Consider the following 6,728-nt stretch of genomic DNA (forward strand, 5'->3'; position numbering starts at 1 on the left):
ACAGTTTAGTCTCCTCATCTTATGAAGGATACACTTGCCATAGAGGTGGTGAAACAGAGGGTCAACAGACTAATCTTTTTTTTGCATTTATTTCATTTCATCTCAGTTTGTTCAGTTTGCTTACCTACTGTTTTTTTTTCAGGTTTGTACTTCCTGCTGTTCAATATTCAGTCCATTAACACCTAATCTGTACTAATGCTTTGTCTTTCAACACACCATTAACATATTGTTTGCCTTTGCTGCATGACCTTTTGGTCAGCTATGTGGCCTTGTCCAATCTACACCTTCTCCTTTGTTATCTCTTGCCCCACCCCCACCCCACTTGCTTATAACCTGTGACTTTTCTAATATATGTCAGTTCCGAAGATGGGTCACTGACCTGAAACATTAACTCTGCTTCTCTTTTCACAGATGCTGCCAGACCTGCTGAGTGGTTCCAGCATTTCTTGTTTTTATGTCACCAGACTAATCCCTGGGATGGTGGGATTGTCTGATGAGGAAACTGGGCCTGTATTCCTTAAACTTTCGAAGAATGAGAGGTGATCTGATTGAAACTGACAAAATTCTTACAGGGCGTGACAGTGTGGATGTAGACAGGATGTTTGCCCTGGTTGGTGAGTCTAAAACCAAAGGACATCGTCTCAGAATAAGGAGTAGGCCATTTAAAACTGAGATGGGTGGAATTTCTTCACTCAGACGGTGGTGAATCATTGGAATACTGTGCCCCAGAGGGCTGTGGCAGCTCAATCATTGAGCATGTTCAAGACAGAAATTGATAGAAATCTTGATACTATTGACATCAAGGGATATGGGGATAGCATGGGAAATGGGCTTTGAGGTAGGTGATCAGCCATGATCGAATTGAATGACAGAGCAGGCTCGACGGGCTGAATAGCTTACTCCGATGTTCCTCTGTTCCTAAGAGAGTTGGCGCCAGCGCGCAGCCCTGCTTTACCCCACTGCTGATCTTGAAAGCGTCTGATGTTGCTCCATTGTAACTGATGGAACTGTGCATGTTCTCGTGGAAAGAAGAGATGATGCCCAAGTGGTCAGGAGGGCAGCCGATGTTCCATCGCAGTTTCAAGAGGCCGTCTCTGCTGACAAGATTAAAGGCCTTAGTGATGTTATCAAAAATGTGTGAGGCTCTGTGGCGCAATGGATAGCGTGTTGGACTTCTAAATAATGATTAAGACGATATTCAAAGGTTGTGGGTTCAAGTCCCACCAGAGTCAGGTTTTGGACCAGACACAGAGGAGCACAACGGAACAACAAATGAAGAAATGCGCCAAAAGCACAGACTCGGAGACAGAGCGACAGAGAGAGGAGCAGAGCAGGGAAAAAAAAATCGAGGAGTGACGTCACAATGGAGAGTGAGAGCAGGGAAACAGAGAGCCGCTGGGGTGAGGATACAGGATTTGGTTCTTTCTTCGGTGCAGTGGAAGGAGCTGTTTGGTGAGGATCTGGTAAGCTGTGACATCACATGCAAGCAGGTGGTTGATTGGTTTGGAAGAACCGACCTGCTTGATGCGCATCTGGTAAGTGATTAAGATCCATTTTAGTCCCAACGTTTAAAATAGTAAACAAACTAGTGGTAAGTTTAATAAAATATGCAATAAAATGAATAATTGAATAAAATATTTAAGTAGTTAATTGAAACACGTTAAGGATGACAGGACAGGTGATGTGTCACAGCTGCAGCATGTGGGAGTTCCTGGATGCCAGTGTGATCCAGGGCAAACACGTCTGCAGTAAGTGTTTGCGGCTCAAAGAGGGAGAAAAAAGGAATGTAGTGGCAGTAGGGGACAGTATAATAAGGTGGATTGACTCTGTTCTCTGCAGCAAAAGCAAGAGTCCAGACGGCTGTGTTGCCTGCCGGTGCCAGGATTCAGGACGTCTGCTCAGGGCTGGAGCGAAACATACAATGGGAGGGGGAGGATCCAGTCGTCGTGGTCCATGTCGGTACCAAAGACATAGGCAGGACAAGGATAGAGGTTCTGCAAAGTCAGTATGAGGAACTAGGCACCAAATTAAGAAGCAGAACCTCAAAGTTAATCATCTCTGGATTATTACCTGAGCCATGTGCAAATTGGCAAAGGACAAAAAAGATTAGAGAAAGTAATGTGCGGCTGAAAGACTGGTGTGGTAGTAGTGGGTTCTGGTTCGTGGGGCATTGGCACCAGTACTGGGGAAAGAGGTGGCTGTACCGTTGGGACTGTCTACACCTGAACCGTGCCGGTGCCGGTGTTCTAGCGAGCCACATAACGAGGGAAGTAGAGACGGTTTTAAACTGAATAGTGGGGGCAAGGGATCAAATTTGGGAAGATATGGTGAATCAAGGAGGAGAGACAAGGCAAGAGAGAAAGGTATAAATATGGGAAATGATAAACAGACTGTGACAGTAAGGGACAGAATGTACAAATCTGAGAGTAAATCGACAGATAAGGCTAGAGGTGACAAAAATAATAAAAGGACAAAACTAAATGCTCTGTATCTGAATGCATGGAGCATTTGAAACAAAACAGATGAACTGGGAGCACAAATAGAATAAATAAGTCCGATCTGATAGTCATTACAGAGACATGGCTGCAGGGCGACATAGATTGGGATGTGAATATTGGAGGTGACATGGCATTTTGGAAGGACAGGAAGCTAGGAAAAGGTGGCGGGGTAGCTCTGTTAATTAATGATGGTATTAGCGTAATAGAGAGGGATGACCTGAGTTCTGGAGATCAGGATGCAGAAGCAGTTTGAGTACAAATGAGAAATCATAAAGGCAAGAAGTCTCTTGTGGGAGTGGTGTACAGGCCACCTAACATTAGCCACACTGTCGGATGGGATATAAAGGAGGAAATAATGGCAGCTTGTCAGAAAGGTACTGTGATAATTATGGGGGATTTTAATCTACATATAGATTGGAAAATTCAGATGGGCAGAGGTAGCCTAGATGAGGAATACATAGAATGTTTTGGGGATAATTTCTTGGAACAATACATTCTGGAGCCAACCAGAGAGCAGGCTATACTAGACCTGGCATTGTGCAACGAGATAGGATTAATTAATGACCTCATAGTTAAGGTGCCCCTAGGTAGTAACGAATATAATATGATTGAATTTTACATTCAGTTTGAGGGAGAGGAGAGTGGGTCCCAGACTAGTATTTTAAATTTTAATAAGGGCAATTATAAGGTCATGAAAGCAGAGCTAGCTGAAGTGAACTGGCAAATTAGGTTAAGGGATAAGTCAATAGAGATGCAGTGGCAGACATTTAAGGGGATATTTCAGAATACACAGAATAGATACATTTCATCGAGAAAGAAAAGTTCCAAAGGTGGGACTCACCATCCATGGTTCACGAAAACAGTGAAAGATACTATCAAACTTAAAGAAAAAGCCTATAATTGTGCAAAGATGGGAGGCAGGTCAGAAGATTGGACAGAATATTAAAAAAACAGCAAAGAATGACTAAAAGATTGATAAGGAAGGTAAAATTAGAGTATGAGAGAAAGCTCGCAAGAAATTTCAAGACAACTAATAAGAGTTTCGATAGATATTTTAAAAAGAAAAGAGTTAACAAAGCGACTGTTGGTCCAATAGAAAGTGTGTCTGGGGAATTAATAATGGATAATTAAGAGATGGCAGATGAATTGAACAGATACTTTGCATCGGTCTTCACTATTGAGGATACAAATAACATCCCAGTATTAGCCGTATATCAGGAAATTGAAGGGATGGAGGAACTCAAGAAAATTCCAATCACCAGGGAAGTGGTACTAAACAAATTGTTGGAGCTGCGGGTTGACAAGTCGCCAGGTCCTGAATTGGCTAGTGAGATAGTTGATGCGCTGGTTTTAATATTCCAAAATTCCCTAGATTCGAGAAGGTTCCGTTAGATTAGAAAAGAGTGAATGTAACTCATTTATTCAAAAAGGGAGGGAGACAGAAAGCAGGAAACGACAGGCCAGTTAGCTTAACATTTGTCTGAGGGAAAATGTTTGGAGCTATTACAGAGGATGTTATAGCAGGGCATTTAGAAAAAATTAAGGTAATCAGGCAGAGTCAACATGGTTTTTTGAAAGGGAAATCATGTTTAACCAATTTATTGGAGTTCTTTGAGGGAGTTACATGTGCTGTGGATAAAGGGGAACCAGTGGATGTATTGTATTTCGATTTCCAGAAGGATAAGGTGCCATATCAAAGGTTATTGCAGAAAATAAAAGCTCATGGTGTCGGCGGTAACATATTGGCATGGATAGAAGATTGGCTAGCTGACAGGAAACAGAGAGTCAGCATAAATGGGTCACTTTCTGGTTGGCAAGAAGTAACGAGTGGTGTGCCACAGGGATCTGTGCTGGGGCCTCAACTTTTTACAATTTATATAAATGACTTAGATGAAGGGACCGAAGGTATTGTTGCTAAATTTGCTGATCACAAAGATAGGTAGGAAAGTAGGTTGTGAAGAGGACATAAGGGGGCTACAAAGGGATATCGATAGTTTAAGTGATTGGGCAAAGACCTGGCAAATGGAGTATAATGTGGGAAAGTCGGAAATTGTCCACTATGGCAGGAAGAATAAAATCGAATATTATCTAAATGGTGAGAGATTGCAGAGCTCTGAGATGCAGAGGGATCTGGGTGTCCGAGGGCATGAATTGCAAAAGGTTAGTATGCAAGTCCAGCACGTAATTAGGAAAGCTATAGAATGTTATCATTTATCACCATGGGAATTGAATACAATAGTAGGGAGGTTATGCTTCAGCTATACAGGACATTGGTGAGACCTCTTCTGCAGTACTGAGTACTGTACTCGTCTCCTTATTTGCGGAAGGATGTAAATGCATTGGAGGTAGTACAGAGAAAGTTTACGAGACTAATATATGGCATGGGTGGGCTGTCATACGAGGAAAGATTGGACAAGCTGGGCTTGTCTCCGCCGGAGTTTAGAAGAGAAAGAGGCGACATGATTTGTTATTTAATTTATTAATTAACAAATTAGCTATCCTCCAGTCTTCCGGTACCTCACCCGTGGCTAACGATGATACAAAAATCTCTGCCAGCGCCCCAGCAATCTCCTCCCTTGCTTCCCATAGCATCCTAGGATACATCTGACCAGGCCCTGGGGATTTATCCACCTTAATGCGCTTCAAAACCTCCAACACCTCCTCCTTTGTAATGTTGATATGCTGCAGGATATCGCTGTTCCCTCCCTTGAACTCACTCGCTTCCATGACCTTCTCCACGGTAAATACAGACGAGAAATATTCATTTAAGACCTCGCCCATTTCGCGTAGCTTCACACATAGATTGCCACACTGATCCTTAAGGGGACCTACTCTCTCCCTAGCTACCCGTTTACTCTTAATACACTTATAGAATCTTTTAGGATTCTCCTTTATCTTATCTGCCAGGGAAATCTCATGGCCCCTTTTCGCCCTCCTAATTTCCTTCTTAAGTATACTCCTATATCCCCTATACTTCTCGAGGGACTCGCTCGATCCCAGCTGCCTATACCTGGCGTATGCCTCCTTCTTTGTCCTGACCAGACACTCAATATCCCTCGTCAACCAAGGTTCCCTAAACTTGCCAGCCTTGCCCTTCCATCTAACAGGAACATGCTGGCCCTGAACTCTTCCTATCTCACTTTTAAAAGCCTCCCACTTGCCAGACGTCCCTTTACCTGTAAACAACCTCTCCCATTCAACTTTTGAGAGTTCCTGTCTGATGCCATGGAAATTAGCCTTCCCCCAATTTAGGACTTCAACCTGAGGACCAGTCCTATTCTTTTTCATAACTACCTTGAAGCTAATAGAGTTATGGTCACTGGTCCCAAAGTGCTCCCCCACTGCCATATCACCCACCTGCCCATTCTCATTTCCTAAGAGGAGATCGAGTGTAGCCCCTTCTCTAGTCGGGCCATCCACGTACTGCTTCAGAAAACTATCCTGGACCCATTTAACAAATTCTTCCCCATCTGATCCCTTAGCACTACGGCAGTCCCAGTCAATATTAGGAAAGTTAAAATCAACTACTATTACAACCCTATAATTCCTATACCTATCTGTGATTTCCCTACATATATGCTCCTCCACTTCCCTCTGACTATTGGGGGGCCTATAGTATAATCCCATCAAAGGGATCACCTTTTTATTATTTCTAAGTTCTACCAGTATGGCCTCACTGGACATTCACCCCGGGATATCCTCTCTAAGTACTGCCGTGATGTCCTCCCTAATCAATAGTGCAACTCCCCCTCCTCTCTTACCTCCACCTCTGTCACGCCGGAAGGATCGGTACCGCGGAACATTGAGCTGCCAGTCCTGCCCATCCCTCAACCACGTTTCCGTAATAGCTACAATACCACAATCCCATGTACCGATCCATGCTCTGAGTTCATCTGCCTTACCTGTAAGGATACTTGCATTAAAGTAAATGCAGTTTAGCCCACCAGACCTTCCACGCTCCCTGTCCTGCTCCTGCCTGGCCTGCCTACTGGACTTGCTTGCTTTAACCTCTCCATTTGCCTCAACTATCTCATCGGAGAGACTACTACTTTGGGTCCCACGCCCGCTGCAAGACTAGTTTAAACCCTCCAGTGTATTACTATAAAATCTCCCTACAAGGATATTGGTCCCCTTCCAGTTCAGATGCAACCCGTCCCTCTTGTACAGGTCACCTCTACACCAGAAGAGATCCCAATGATCCAAGTACCTGAAGCCCTCCCGCCTTCGCCA

At 43.8% G+C, this 6,728-nt stretch overlaps 1 non-coding gene across 1 annotated transcript; it reads left to right on the forward strand.

Moving 5' to 3' along the window:
* The first annotated feature begins 1,141 nt into the window (after positions 1-1,141).
* On the forward strand, positions 1,142-1,232 carry trnar-ucu (transfer RNA arginine (anticodon UCU)). The gene is given in 2 exon segments: positions 1,142-1,178; positions 1,197-1,232. It is a non-coding gene; the product is annotated as a tRNA-Arg (tRNA).
* Positions 1,233-6,728: the final 5,496 nt, after the last annotated feature.

The sequence above is a fragment of the Heterodontus francisci genome, unplaced genomic scaffold (genome assembly GCF_036365525.1).
Source record: "Heterodontus francisci isolate sHetFra1 unplaced genomic scaffold, sHetFra1.hap1 HAP1_SCAFFOLD_761, whole genome shotgun sequence".
Lineage (NCBI taxonomy): Eukaryota > Metazoa > Chordata > Chondrichthyes > Heterodontiformes > Heterodontidae > Heterodontus > Heterodontus francisci.